This window comes from Ceratotherium simum, chromosome 19, assembly GCF_057802395.1.
Source record: "Ceratotherium simum simum isolate JZ-2026a chromosome 19, ASM5780239v1, whole genome shotgun sequence".
NCBI classification, from domain to species: Eukaryota; Metazoa; Chordata; class Mammalia; order Perissodactyla; family Rhinocerotidae; genus Ceratotherium; species Ceratotherium simum.
In genome coordinates this window covers 41,257,720-41,272,987 of record NC_141918.1, presented here as the reverse complement: position 1 = coordinate 41,272,987, position 15,268 = coordinate 41,257,720, and the positions used below count along the sequence as shown (strand labels likewise).

Genomic DNA, 15,268 nt, shown 5'->3' with positions numbered 1-15,268 from the left:
TGCTTGAGAGAAGAGAGAAAAAATCACAGACAATTCTTCCCTCATTTGTGCTTTCAGAACAGGTCTGTTAGGCACATCATCAAGAGTAACCACTCCAAAGTGGGCCTTTCCATAAATTGCAGCCATTTTCATCTTCTTAAAGGAGTTTTTCATTCAAATAAGAGTTTAACTGCAATATTTGGACATAACTTCTTAGATTCCAAAATATTTAGTCCCACATACTCGTACATGGGTGCATTAGCTTTTACAGCACCATTTGTTATTTTGATAACAATTCTTTCTGTTATTTATACTTTAAAAAGTCTTATTTGCAGGGCCAGTTCTGTGGCGTAGTGGTTAAGTTTGGCATGCTTTGCTTTGAGGGCATGGATTCATGTGTTGGGATCCCAGGCATGGACCTACACCAGTCGTCAGCCATTCTGTGGTGCCAAGCCACATATAAAGTGGAGGAAGACTGGCACAGATGTTAGCTCAGGGATAATCTTCCTCAACCAAAAAAAAAAAATCTTATTGCATACACTGGTGTATTGAGGTAAATGTGCAAACTATAATGTTTTTAATAGGATGAGTCCTCTAAAATCCTTCTTTTTGCACCTTATTTTCTAGTTGTCATAGTTTTGGTGAATTTCTCAGGGAACATGTAGAATCTAACAAGAGTCAGATAAACTTACTGCTTTTATTTATCAAATTAAAAATAAGCCATAAGACTATGAAAAGAGATGTGCCTAGAAATTCATCTTTTGTGAATGTATTCTGAAAAGCAACCCAAATATACAAGAAGCTACGCTGTTTGTCTTTTTTTTTTTCCTGACAAAATGGCTGCTGTATTTCTGCTAAAGTGACACTGACACAGGTAAGGCCAAGAGCTGAGGGACAGGACACATCAGATGGAAATGGGGTAGACATGCAAAATGGCAACTTAACATACAGAGATATATTTAATAACAGCCCCTTGAGTCAGTGTATGGACAGAAAAGCAGACTTTGTCCTTCAGAAGGGAGATTTAAAAAAAAAAAAACAAAAGACAAAAATTCTAGGTGAAGGGCTATAGATGGGGATTGGGATTGGCAAGGGAATCTTATGGCCAGAGGTCATCTGAGGGCAACAAGCATCGGCAGGTGTGAGAAGGCAGAGTGATAAGATGTCTTTTGTTATGTTAATGAAGTGATCTTTGGACCACACCTAAGGATGGGGCTGGTTACCCGTGGAGCCAACCATGTGATTAGAGGGTTGGAACTTTCCATCATACTCCCCCACACAAATCTCCGGAGAGGGGACAGGGCCTGGAGATGAACTTCAATCACCAATAGTCAATGATTTAATCAATGTCAATGTAATGAAGCCTCTATAACAACCCAAAAGGATGGGTTCGAAGAGCTTCCAGGTTGGGGAACCGGAACGTTTCCATGTGCCACTGTGCCAGGTCCCAAGTTCCACAAGAACAGAAGCTCCTTTGTTGGGGACCTCATCCTATGTGTCTCTTCATCTGGTTGTTGATTCATAATCTTTATTATCTTTTGTAATAAACTGTTAATCTAGTGAGTAAACAGGTTTCCTGAGTTCTGTGAGCTGTTCTAGTAAATACATCGAACCCAAGAAGGGAATCATGTGAATCTCTGATTTATAGCCAGTTGGTCAGAAGTACAGGTAACAACCTGGACTTGCGATTGTCATTCTGAGCTGGAGGGGGTTGTTGGAGCCTCCAATTTGTAGCCAGTTATCCAGAAGCATAGCTAAAAACCTGGGTTTTGGATTGGTCTCCGAAAGTGAAGGGCAGTCTTGTAAGACTGAGCCCTCAACCTCTGGAATCTGACTCTTTCTCTGGGTAGATAGTAACAGATTGAGTGGAGTTCTCAGACACCCTTCTGGTGTCCAAAAATTGCACGCTGTTGTGTGGGAAACCCCCTGCCACACTCATGTTGGAATTGGGTTCAGGAACCTAAAATAGCTATTATCAGAAAAACAAAAGATAAAGTGTCAGCAAGGATGTGGAAAAACTGGAACCCTTGTACAGTCTTGGTGGGAATGCAAAATAGTGTAGCTATGGAAAACAGTATGGAGGTTCCTTAAAAAAATTAAAGGTAGAACTACCATATGATCTAGCAATCCCATTTCTGGATTTATCCAAGAGTTGAATCAGGATCTTGATTATATATTAACATTCCCATGTTCATTGCGGTGCTATTCACAACAGCCAAGAGATGGAAGCAACTGAAATGTTCACTGAAGGATGAATGTGTAAAGAAAATGCACTATATAAATACAAGGGAATATTATTCAGCCTTAAAAAAAAAGAAAATCCTGCAATCTGTGACAACAGGGATGAGACTTGAGGACATAATGCTAAGTGAAATAAGTCAGTCACAAAAAGAAAAATACTACATGGTTCCATTTATATGAAATATTTGAAATAGTCAAACTCTTACAAGCAGAAAGAAGGGTGGTTGCCAGGAGCAGGGGAGAGGAGGAAATGGGGAGGTGCTGATCAATAGGATTAAAGCTTCAGTAATACGAGATGAATAAGTTCTAGAGAACTACAGCACAACACTGTGCCTAGTTAACAATATTGTACTGTACACTTAAAAATCAGTTAAGTGTGTAGATATCATGTCTTTTTACCAGTATTTTTACCACAATAAAATTTTAAAAAAGAAATTAGGGTTCACTGTAGAGCCAAATTATGATGACCTATTTTTCTAGCACAGATCCATTTCATCCATTCTTTTAAATGTTTAGCCTAAAATTTGTCCTTAATATCCTCTTCTAATTATACAATTTCCTCTTGTACCTATTGCTTTTTCTTGCAGTTAATATTTTTATTTGCTTCTTCATCAATTGTTCTTGAGAGATGTCAGTTTTTCTGTTTATTTTTTTAAAAAATCACCAGCTTTTTTTGCTTTAAGTATTTCATGTATTTGCATTTTTTTATTTTATCATTAACTAGATCTTCTTTTATTTTTGTTTATTTATTATAGATTTCTAACATGCTTTTAATTCCACAACATTTTCTACATTTTGGTATATAGTGTGTAGTCTTCTGGTTAGCATTCTTTTCTCAAAAGTTGCTGAATTTAGTTTTGATTTCTTCATTAACTTGAATTATTTAGAAAGATTTTTACAAATTTCCATTTTGATTGATTTGTTTTTGCTTATCTTTTCTTCTCTTTTCATTTTCTTTTTCTTTTCCCCCACGTTGGCTGCTTTATTTATTTCCATCCTTTCTTATTTTACAACAATGTTAACCTTTTGATAAAAAATAACACAGACAGTAAATATTAAATTAGAAATAAAAATAGAAAGCCCATGCCAGAGAAAACAAAACAAAACAAAATGCAAAAAAACTTATAATTCTAAAGTTCAACAAAATTGTTATGATTGAGTTTCAAATTATTCTTAAGTTTCCTGGCAGCCATGACAAAAAGGAAATGACTGTCAATTATACCTTGAATATTCTTTCTATCAGATAGCAAATAAACCTTAGGGCACCAAGTAACAAAAATGAAACATTCCTTGATACTATAATCTAAAATAAAATCTTCATGTAGATCTTATATAGTTGACTCTAATTTTTATAAAAATATTCGTAGTAATATATGTCTAGCAATTGTGGTGGAAAAGATCATGTAAATTTTTCTTAATATTTAAGCTATTTATATATGCAGTGGTTATATTTTCTACCCTTGAATATTTCCACTTCTCATTCTTCTGGACACAGCTGACTACTGCAGTTCTTTGCTCACTGTGGTTGTTCCGCCACGTGAACGATTTAGTTAATGGTTGTTAAGTGTAAGTGCCATGTGTTACTTAATTGCTTGTGTGGATCCGCCACAGCACTCTTTTCCTTCTGTCCTGGTACCATGATAATATTCAAGATGGTAGCCATCCCTTAGTCTGTGTAGCAGAGTGAGACTAATTCAGAGCAGGACCACTGGAGACTCATAATGGACATAAAGCATGAACAAGAAATTAAACCTATGTAGTTTAAAGTCTCTGAGATTGGGGAGCTGTTTGTTACTCAGCATAACCTAGCTTCACATAGTGGATGTCAAAACTGAAGGTGTTTTATATTGCACTAAAATCTTTTTTCAAGTTATACTTTGTATGGTATCTTTCTATTCAAAGATATATTTGAGTATCATAAATTAAATAAACATAAAAATTTTCTCCAAATATCACTTCACCTTTGACAGGAGCTGGATAGCAGACAGTTCTAGTTTGCTTTCTTAAATAGAAGCTAAAAGTATAGAGTTACTATAAAATAAGGGGAGATTCAAATGTTTTGAAACACAGAATGAGTCTGTCAGAGTTATAAATAAAATAAGTTATAAAATAAGTTAATTTTAACAAATCTTCTTAAAAGAATGTACAATTTCTCCACTTGTACACAGAAATTACTGTAAGAAAAGCTAGAACTTTTCTTAAAAAGCAACTTTCTTAGAAAGTCAGGAACGTTGCCCTCACATCTCTCATCTGTGTGCTTTTTCAATTCCCTTTTTTATTTCCTTCTCTTCTCGTGCTTTCCCCTGGCTTTGCAAAACCCAATTGCAGTGCCAATATGGGGGGTCAGCCTCCCTCAGATGTTCCCTGATACTTAACGCCTTTTCAAATATTTTTTTCTTTTCTTTTTCCATCCTATAAATTATGGATCTGAACTCTTTCTCTTATTTGACAACTCAAATGCTTAAGTATAAATTAATAACTGCATAGATATTGGACATCTTGTCCATGGTTGTATGTCTCCTTGAATATAGGAGCGATCCTTAATAACCCACAGGAATTGTGTGCATAGAAGGTATTTTTGAAAGGTATTGCTCTCAGTACACCTCAAATCACACTACTTACATCAAAGCTCGCTCTATCTGTTAGAAATGGTGACTACATTCAAAAAACCAATTTAAAGAAAATTGGCTCAATTTCTTTACCAGAAGGGCATTTGCTTGTTACATTAGTGTACATTATCATTAATAGTAGGAGTAATAGTAGCATTGTGTTATCTTAATACAATGTCAGAATCCCCCCAAATCCTAAGTACTTGGATTTTCATAAAGGTTATACAAAGAAAAATCCTAAAATTACAAAATGTACATTTTTCAACTATAAAACCTATTACAAACTAACAATAGTTTCTAGAAGATCAGTTAGTAGACATATAACTAAAATTTCAGTTTAAGCTGAAAAAACACCTACAGACACATGCAGTACATATGAACACAATATTTAAATGATCGACTTTGTCATACCTATAGCCAAAACAATATTGTCATTAAGTTGGGAATATTTATTAATTAGATCATCCAGTTTGTGATGCTCACAGTCTAAGTGTCATGTAGTCAAATATTTACACATTAAATATGTTTCAGAACCAAAAGTTTTGCTAATATATGTGCTGCCCATTTACATTTGTGCTTCTACAACTCCTACATTTATGCTCAAATTCAAAATAAGAAAACAAAGGAAATAGTTAAAGACACAGGAGACAAAAGAATTACAGATGAATTATAAAGACGTAGGATTCGAAGAGAAGAATTACGGAGGGTTGAGTAGTCGGGGAACTGAGGGAAGAAATGACAGCTTAAATCTGAAGTGGTACTAGAGAATTGAAAATCTGAAGTTACCTGAGAAATGGACATGTTGGAATGGGGCAAATTCAAAATGGAGGGAAATCTGGAATAATCATTAATGGAAAAAAATCACCCCAGACAATCCTGCTAGCCATTTTTCCCCAACGTACTCTTCATAAGCAGATACTAGTTTAGAGATTGAAAGGATCTAAGAGTTATTAGTTAAAACCTTTAATTCTACCGACTGAATTGCTTTGGGCCACCAAGCCCGTTAAAGGTAGAGCTAAGGACAGAACTCAAGTGTCTTAATAGCACACCAATCTGCTTTTACTTCTGCCTCAGATAAACATGAACAAAAGAAAGTAAAAATATGATATAAATGATAGGATTTATTGGTGATCAAACATCTGTTCAATGCATTTTTCAGTAAGAAACATATTTCAAATTGTCATCCACTTCTATTTTTAAATTTCACACTAGTGTTTTATCATGAAAATTGCATACCTAACATACCTAAATTTGGATTAATCATTCAATGAAACTATTCTTTTATAACCCACTCATCTTTCTAGAAAATTTATTGTCATCTTACACATTCTTTTGCTGCAGATGTATTTTGAGCTAGCATTTCCAATCTAATACTATTTTGTTCAAATTTATGAGTGAATTGGGATTGCTAAAGTACATATCTAATTAGATTCAATAACCTAATTTTTAGGGATATAAAATATTTTATATTAAGCATATGAATTGGTATCAGTAATACATACTTCTACCCTTAATTAGTAATATCTCTTTTAAATTTTGGTTGAAATGCAGTGACTTCTGATTTGCTCACTGTTTTTAGAAATAAATTATTATACAGACATAATAGTTTTCAAATAATTAGAACTAACCCATTATAATCATTCATGCCTGTTTCTATTTTATCTATTTTTAATGGAGTTTTTTTACAATCTCTTTCACATGACACTATCTCCTAAAATAGTAAACATATCTTGAATGTTTCCTGAGGAATGCAGCTCATAACCATTTACATTATAGATCTTTAGAGATGAAAGAGATTTAGTCTAGTTCAGCCCCCTCATTTTGTAAAAGAATGAACTGAAGCTCCCTAAGAGAATCACCAAGGCACTGGAAGACCTAGGGCTGGAACCCAGGTCCAGACCTAGGGCTGGAACCCAGGAACCCGCTTCATTTGCCTGATTCCTTTCTGCACTCTAACTGGCGTGTCCTACAGTTGTGGACGTGAAGGGACCTTTTGTCCATCTACACACACAATGGTGTTGAGTTCTTTATTACATTTCAGCCCTTATGGTTGTATTTTACTGTGGCATCATTTCCTATGTTTGATTGCTTTTGAAACATGGTAGCCTAGAATCCTCCTTTTAATGCTCATAATTGGTTAGAAATGACAAACTAGATAAGCAAGCATTTTACAATTGAGTATAACCTAAGTGTAACAAAATAGGGCTTGAATGAATAAGAGTCCTCCCTACAATAAAATATATGTGTTCTTGCCTATTTCCTTTGGGGCATGTATATTAGCAGGTTAAAATTTTATTTTATTTTTTTAATTTTTTTTAAATTTCTTTTTTAATTTTATTTATTTATCTTTTTCCCCCAAAGCCCCAGTAGATAGTTGTATGTCATAGCTGCACATCCTTCTAGTTGCTGTACGTGGGACGTGGCCTCAGCATGGCCGGAGAAGCGGTGCGTCGGTGTGCGCCCGGGATTCAAACCCGGGCCGCCAGCAGCGGAGTGCACACACTTAACCGCTAAGCCACGGGGCCGGCCCAGCAGGTTAAAATTTTAAATTATGTTTCATTTCTCAATTCTGACATGGTCAATTTAGTGACTTGTGATGAAGTGAAGTTTTGTCATGATGGTTTAAGTCAAATGTTAAAATAGATTTTCTGTGATTCCTAATGCCGTTCCTAAATTCATATTCAAATTTGTTCTGGAAATTATTAGTAGCTTAAAAACAGATATCCATATGTTCAAAATGTAATCATCTAGAAGCTGTGTTAAAGTAAAAGAAAAAGTAGAGTTGAAATATATATATATACACACACATATACAACGTATGTGTGTGTGTATATATGTACACACATTATATAGTGTATATATTTTATGGTCTTTATATAATCCATACCATTCAAACCTGTACCATTTTCAAAGACTTTGGAACTAATTGGCTCCTCTTTACAGTTTAAGAAGGGAAGAACACATATTTCCACCTCTTCTGTGAGTCACAGATGACTGATACTTCCCAGTGACTCTGTTCTTCATGGTTTGCTGGAGGCTGGCTTTCTAGAGGACCCTGATAATGGAGGGACCAGTAAGTTTTCCTCTTTGGAAAGCAAATGTCATTGGGTTGCTTTGTTTCAGGGTTATTTGAAAGTTGAATACCTTCCTGAGGAATTGTTTCTACAGTGATTGCCAATTTTCTGCTTGAGAGGTTTATGATCGAATAGTCTCTGGTAGGAAATTTTAGTTGGGATTCTTTCTACTGCTGATGTTCTATGACATTTGCTGGCACGTGCTAAAATTTCTTTTTCTACCATAGTTAACGTATAAATTTTAGGACCCACTAAAATGAATTATGCAAAGCATATGGCTTAGAAACTGATAGATTTAATTTCAAGAAGGAATAAATTCATATAGAATTTTTAAATGGAAGGTGGGAAGCCTGTGGATAAAATATTTAGAAAACAGAAACAATAAGCTTCAAGATGTAAAGATTTTCCTAAAGGATAAATAATATCTCCTGGAATCTGGCAAATACAGAGGGAAAGGTCTAATATAAGTTGATATAACAACCACAATTAAACACTTCAATAAACGAAGTAACTTGGATAAAAAATATTTTCTTTTGGTTTCTACTTTTCAAGTATCATCTAAAAGAAAACTGTCTTAAACTGTTCTCATTATCTGTCCCTAGACATCACCTTAATGGCTGTAACCACCATGGCCTTCAGTATTGTCAGGGAGTAAATATTAAGTGAAACAAATGAGTGACATTCTCTATGAAGACATTTTTTTTCAAAAACTGCAATCACTAATTCTCTTATGTCTGATCTCCTAATTGTTCTAGGATGCAGTAAATTAAATATAGAATTAGTTCTATTGCAAAATATCAGGGTTATTTTAACTTTTGGCTCAATATGCTCCATGCGGAGAATACCTGCTCCTCCGTGTTTTTTAGATATGACTCTTCTTTTTTTTTTTTTGCTGGAAAAGTTTCACCCTGAGCTACCATCTCTTGTCAATCTTCGTTTCTTTTTTCTTTTCCCTCCCCAAAGCCCTGGTACATATTTGTATATTCTAGTTGTAAGTCGTTCTAGTTCTTCTATGTGAGCCGCTCCCACAGCACGACTACTGACAGACGAGTGGTGTGGTTCTGCGCCCAGCAACCAAACCCGGGCCACTGAAGAGGAACACACTGAACTTTAACTGCTAGGCCATCAGGTTCTGCTCTGCTCCTACTTTATTTGATTGTCCAAAGAGAATATATGCTGACTATATCTGCAAATGTAAATGTAACTCCATTGTAGAGAGTCCATTTCAGTCTAATCAATCTAAAATCAAAAATTGCTAAAAATATTAGTGAAACTGTAAATATTACAATTTATGGATCATTCCCAAAAAATAAGACACACATTAAAAAGATGACCACAGAAATGATATTGAATTTCAAGACAACTTGATATATTAAAAAAATCCCTTTCAATTATTTATACTACACAAAAAACATTATTACAATTTTGTATTTTGTATTTTTTTAGTACCAGGTGGCTTATTATGCTGTGTTGTGTGCCCAGATAGTAATTTTGTTGAGCCCATGAGACATGAGAGAAACCTCAAATTAATGAGTCAAGATTTTAGAAAGCCATGAATTCCATTTCTAAATCTAGGCTCAACCTCTGACTCTCTCCATTTATTCCCAACCTTGTAGTAAATTTCGGAAAAGTGCCCACCATATGGTAGTAAAATATTGACATTTGAGTTCATTAACTTTTCCATTATAGCCAAAAACACCCAGTAGAAACTGAAAGCATTGTTACAGTCTTTTCCAGTTTTCTCAAACCAGTAAATTAATTTCACAAAACACAATTTACTAGGTTACATATAACTTCTAGGTAAAGAGTAAAGTGTGTATATGCAGGAACATGAAATTTTCAGAGAAAAAGAGGTCATTTAATGAAGGACTGCAGCATACAAAAAATAGAAAATGACTAGTATGGAAAAGTTTAAAAAATTCCTCTAAATTACCTTACATCCACGGAAAGCACATTTTAAAGCAAACACCAACATGGAGCAAAAATAGTGAATTTTAAACAGTAAGAACCACAGACATTAATATACAATGTGAATATTGAGAAACCAGACTATACCTCCTGAGAAAGAAGTCTTGATGTGATTCAAATTCTGGTTTCATTCACTTATTCATTCGAAGTCATTAATAAAGGACTTGTATTGTCTCAAGAATTGTGCTGCACAAATGGTAAATCATTCTTACTTTTAAGTGGTATTAATATAGTTGAGTATTGGCAAGGGTAGGAAAAAAGAGAGAATATTACAATACAGGGTAATAATTTCTATGGTAGGACTACAGCAGATGATATCAGAATATATATAAAGTTCCCCAAATCCGAACTTTGGAGGCAGAACAATCTTAGAAGAAACTTCATGCAGGAGACTATGATTGAGATCTGGGAGAGAAATGGAAGTTGTCCAAGCGGAGAGGAAGCACATGCACCCACTGGAAAGGAGACTGGTCTAGTGTATTTTGTGGGACTTGGAATGGTCCCCAGGCCTGGTGCTGTGGCCAAGAAGTTAGTGCTGAGTCAAGGCTGAGGGGAAACCAGTCGCTAATTAGAGACGAGTCTGAGAAACTTGTTAAGTGGTTTATCCCTTTTATTACAGGTAATGAGAAACAGCTAAAGGATTTTAAACAGGGAGTGGCATATCACATTTTTTTAGGCTTTAGCAGTAATGTAATAATAGGTTGGAGGGAATAGGACTAGAGATACAAGACTGATTAGTAGACTTTTTATAATCTCCGTGAGAGTTGAGAGTGATGGTCCCTAGAGTTGTGGAGGAGATAAAAAGAACTGTAAATTAAGGAGGTATAAAAAGATTGAGTCAATAGGATTTACTAACTGATTACATGAGTAAAAAGGAGAGCTGAATGATGGTTTCTTATTTTATGATGTTGAAAGCTGGATAGAAGCCTGGACCATTCACTGATATAAGGAGTGTAAAACTAAAACAGATTTAAAGTAGAGAAGGAGGTGATTAATAGATAAAAAGTTTGGTTTCATATATATTGAACTTAAAGTACTTTGGATTACCTGGTTGGACATATCTAGTGGAGAGCTGGATATAGGATTTTGGAAAATTAGATTTAAGATTACTCTCTTGAGATTCATCACCATGTAAATGAGTGTTGAAATTTTGGCATATTTCTGGTGAGATTAAATGAGAAGAGAATTGAAAGTGGAACTGTGTGGAACGTTAATATGATTAGCATGTTCAGAGAAAGAGGGGAAGGAGACAGAAGATTATTGAAAAATGGGAGAAGAAAATCAAAGTATCATTATATAATCAAAGAAGTGAAAGTTTTAAGACGGGCATCTTCAAACAGTTTCAAACCACTATAATAAGGTCAGGTGAGTTAGAGCCTTGAAATTTTCCATTCGATTTAGAAAAATGACCACAGCAAGAATAGTTTTAAAGGCATTATGAACAAGAAAAACAGATTACACTGTGTTAGCAAGTAAATGAGAGGTAAAAAACAGAATCAATTCAGTGGCTAATTATTAAATTCCTGCTATGCATAATGCCCTACACAAAATGTTTGAGGTAAAATAATGAAGACAACAGACCTGGTCTCTATCCTACAGATTTTCTAATAGGGAGATACACCTCAGTTGCAATGCACTCTGATAAATCTTGTGATTGAAGAGAATTGCAAGGTGGTTTACTTTTTAAATGAAGGTTGGCTTTTAAGGGAAGGGAAAAGTTAAGGTAGAAGCTAGAGGGAAAATTGGGTCATAATTAAAACTTTTCTCATTTTAAAATGAAAACTGTAACTGTCTTCAGTGAGAGCATTTTAGAAATTATATACATCTATATAATACTTATAATATAAAACCTGCAGTTATGCTATACATGTAGGGAAATGAAAGCAACACTAGAAATTAATATCCTGTCAGTTGATGATAAAAGACAAGATAAGAGCTCAGAACCTAATTTTGAAGGTGTGTGGTATAAGGCTTGTGAGATAGAGATCAGGTAGGGAGAAGAAGAACCTTTAACTAGTACTAATTTATTAATATTAACTGTAAACAACACACAAACCTAGCTCTTTATCACAAGTGGAATTGTCAACAGGAAAACTCCTTAAGGTCAACAGCCATAATTCTAATTTTACATTTACACTTAATCCTATTTATAGCATCTAAGATAGTTAGTAGCTCAATGCACTATCTATGCATGTCATTAATTGCAAGTGAAGCCAAGCATCAGACCAAAATCCAAATGATTAGCCATCTTTCAGAAATAACCTGAACCAAGAAATTACTTATAAATAATGTTTTAATAGTATTAGAATACTTTTAAACATTATCAATGACAAGTAAGAGGTAGCTAGTTCAACAAAGGATCTTAGAATTGAATGTGACTTTAGAGATCATCTGGTCCAGAAAAATTCAAAACTAATTAATGCCAGGTTGGCTCAATCTGAGTCAGCCTCTAGGCCCGCTACACTTTAGCCTGGAGGATGGGGCTTGCTTTGATACAATTCAGTTCCCATGATGACTAGTTAGCTTGGCTTCATTCCCATGGCCTTAGGACTGTTCTACAGAGAGTCAATGAAAATTTAGCACAAATTCTTCACTACTAGTATGAGTCCTACTTAATGAGAATCTGTGGTGTTGACTTCATTTCCACATAGAATTAAGATAAAAACTAAGAATTTCTGACTCCTACTCCAGGGATTTAAGGGACAACTATTGAAAAATTAAAGGATCTAGTATGGGAAAATGACTTTCAGAATGAGTGGAGATATTATTTCACAGCCTAAGGAAATAGTTCTCCATTCCATCATACTGGCATGATAATCTAAAAGAATTCATCCATAAATGAGTGGCTAATTCTGTGCAATGCTGATAGTGTTTGACTTTCTGAAAATAGAAAGATAGGTGAGTGTTATAAAGGAAAAAAATGTTTCCTTAAATTTATTGCATTTTCATTAGGAAATGAATGAAAGGAGAAGAAAATATACACAACCCAAAAAATGAAAAAATCATTAGAAGGACAATCATGTCAACTACTCATAAAAAAAAATCCATTAAAATTAGAGATCATCAAATATGTCAGTTCTTGGGAAACTAAACTTCTTTAATTTCCTTTGAGACATGATAATTTTACAGCTGAAAGCATCTGCATACACAAAATTTGTCAAAGGCTTAGGGTATTTTATTTCTGCAAAGTTTATTTTTTACTTAACAAAATTATTATAATGTAGATCTCTATAAAACCAAAAACTTAAAGAAAGAAAACAAATATGGGAAAAATATAAAACCTTGGCAGAAAGAATATAAAACAACTATAAAAATGTAAGGTTAGAAACAAAGAAAATGTCAACATTTTTGTTCACATTAAAGAATATCTTCTGATAACCACTGGATTCATCTTCACATTATAATATAGTTTTTCTCATAAGAAGAATCCAATTACAGAAAGCAGTAGAAAAAAATTCCGTTTGTACCACTGCTGTGAAGATTTTACCAATGAAAAAATATATACAGGGGCAAAATTTTCTAAGAAGTATCTGCAGCAGGAAATCTGACTCCAAGAAAAGTGGAAAAGCAAAAAGGACTGAGAACTCCTCTCTGATCCTAAGAGGAAAACTTCAATACTATTTACAGGCCCTCAAATGGACCTGGAGAGACTATTAGAAACCATTTGTTCCATCTTGCTTGTTAATTGTATCTCTGATGGAAAGAGAGTTGGCAGGACGAAAAAATCAACTACTTCCTGCCAATTTGATTTCCTAAGGTGTGTATTGTACATGTGTGCATTTGTTTGTACCCTTATACAGACACAAAATGCACACACAGGGCAGTCCAGGCCAATGAACTTTTCAGTAAGTGAAGGCTTTGTAGCTCCATTTTCTTGTGCGTTCTCTTATCCTGGATCATCAGTTTTGACATTCAAACCAAATTTTGGGCTGATTACACATCACTTTCATCAAAACTGCTCTTTTTTATAGCTTAAAACCTCAATATAAACTAGGCAACCCTCTAAACTTGACCTTTGACATCTCCAGAGGAGACATGGTCATAAAATTCCAAAGAGAACACTGGAGAAGAACCAGTCTGAGACGCTGACTCCTTATCTCCTTTCACCAGACCCTCTCTTGTACTTCGAGACCAGTATTTCTCAAATTTTAGGTACAGTAGGATCACTTGGAGGGTTGTTAAGACACAGAAAGCTGAGTGTCCTCGCCACCCAGTAGGTCGGGGGTGGAACTCAAGAAATTGCATTTCTGACAAGTTCCCAGGAGGTGCTGATGCTGCTGGGCCGCATTTTGGAAGCTGCTGTGCTATGCCTTCCAATGACGTGGCTTGAGGTGGGATGGGGAGAACAGCAGAGGAGACAAGGCCAATCGAGAAAGACTCAGCCTAAAGCTTCTTCCTGGATCAGAAGAATGGAAAGGAAAAGAGGAGTCAAGTCAAGCAACGAGAACAGCAAGCAATCATTCCCTTTCCGACAAAACACGCTTTATGGAAATAATACATTTATCCTCTTGTGATTAGCCCAAAGAAGTGAGATGGATGTTCCACCCAAAATTTCATTTGCATATTGAACTGATGACACCACATACACCCAGAGGTATAAATGTTTATTACTCACACAAGGAGGCTTTCTAGGCAGAGCAGGGCGGGCTTCCAAAGTGATCCAAAAATGGCTTGAGAAAAAGATCAAGGAAGAGTGAATGGCTTGGGGTTTTATGGTGGTAAGGAAGTGGGCTGGGATGAAGGTTCTCACATGTGCAAATTCGTGTTGTATGGTTCAAACTTCCCACAGGTGTAGAAAGAGGCAACACTCAGGCTTTCTTATCAGCTTGCTCAGATGTGGTACAGAAGGGAAGGGGGAGTGATGGGCTTGAAATCTGTCAAGAGTTAAACATAAAAAATGAAGCTGTATTCTTTACTACAATTCACTCCTGAAGATTTACTGATAACTGAAATGTACCATGTTTCATTTAATTGAATTTGAATTTGTTTACATAAGCCAATATGGCACTCTATGAGACCTGTAGTCTAAGGCCAGTAAATTACTTTTTCAAGAATCCAACATCGTGTATTTTAACAAGTGAAATGAGTGCCTTGGTCACTATCAAGAATGTGTGGACCTTCCTAAAGAAGATAAAGGGTGTTTTGGTGAGGCTTTACATTGTGGCCTTAGTATGTGCAGAGACTTTTGTGACTTTGATTTATATTTTTAGTATTTAAGAGGCAAGAGTTTTCCAGATTCTTTACCCCAAAGAGAGTGACCTTAGATAAGGTAATATTGTTGCCATTGACCAAACCAGGTGGCTAGACTACTGGCGATAGTGATAAGAATAGGTAAGAATATGCAGATGGGGCTGACTGTTGGCCAGGACATCCAGCATTAAAATTACTGCCTGAATT

General features: G+C 35.2%; 1 long non-coding RNA gene across 1 annotated transcript in view; it reads right to left on the bottom strand.

Moving 5' to 3' along the window:
* Positions 1-13,157: 13,157 nt before the first annotated feature.
* Positions 13,158-15,268, bottom strand: part of LOC147914540 (uncharacterized) — a 32,668-nt gene continuing 30,557 nt past the window's right edge. Inside the window, exons 2-3 of the long non-coding RNA XR_015555266.1 lie at positions 14,487-14,745; positions 13,158-14,267 (exon numbers count right to left, since the gene is read on the bottom strand). This is a non-coding gene — a long non-coding RNA (uncharacterized LOC147914540). The remainder of the gene's footprint in view (positions 14,268-14,486; positions 14,746-15,268) is intronic.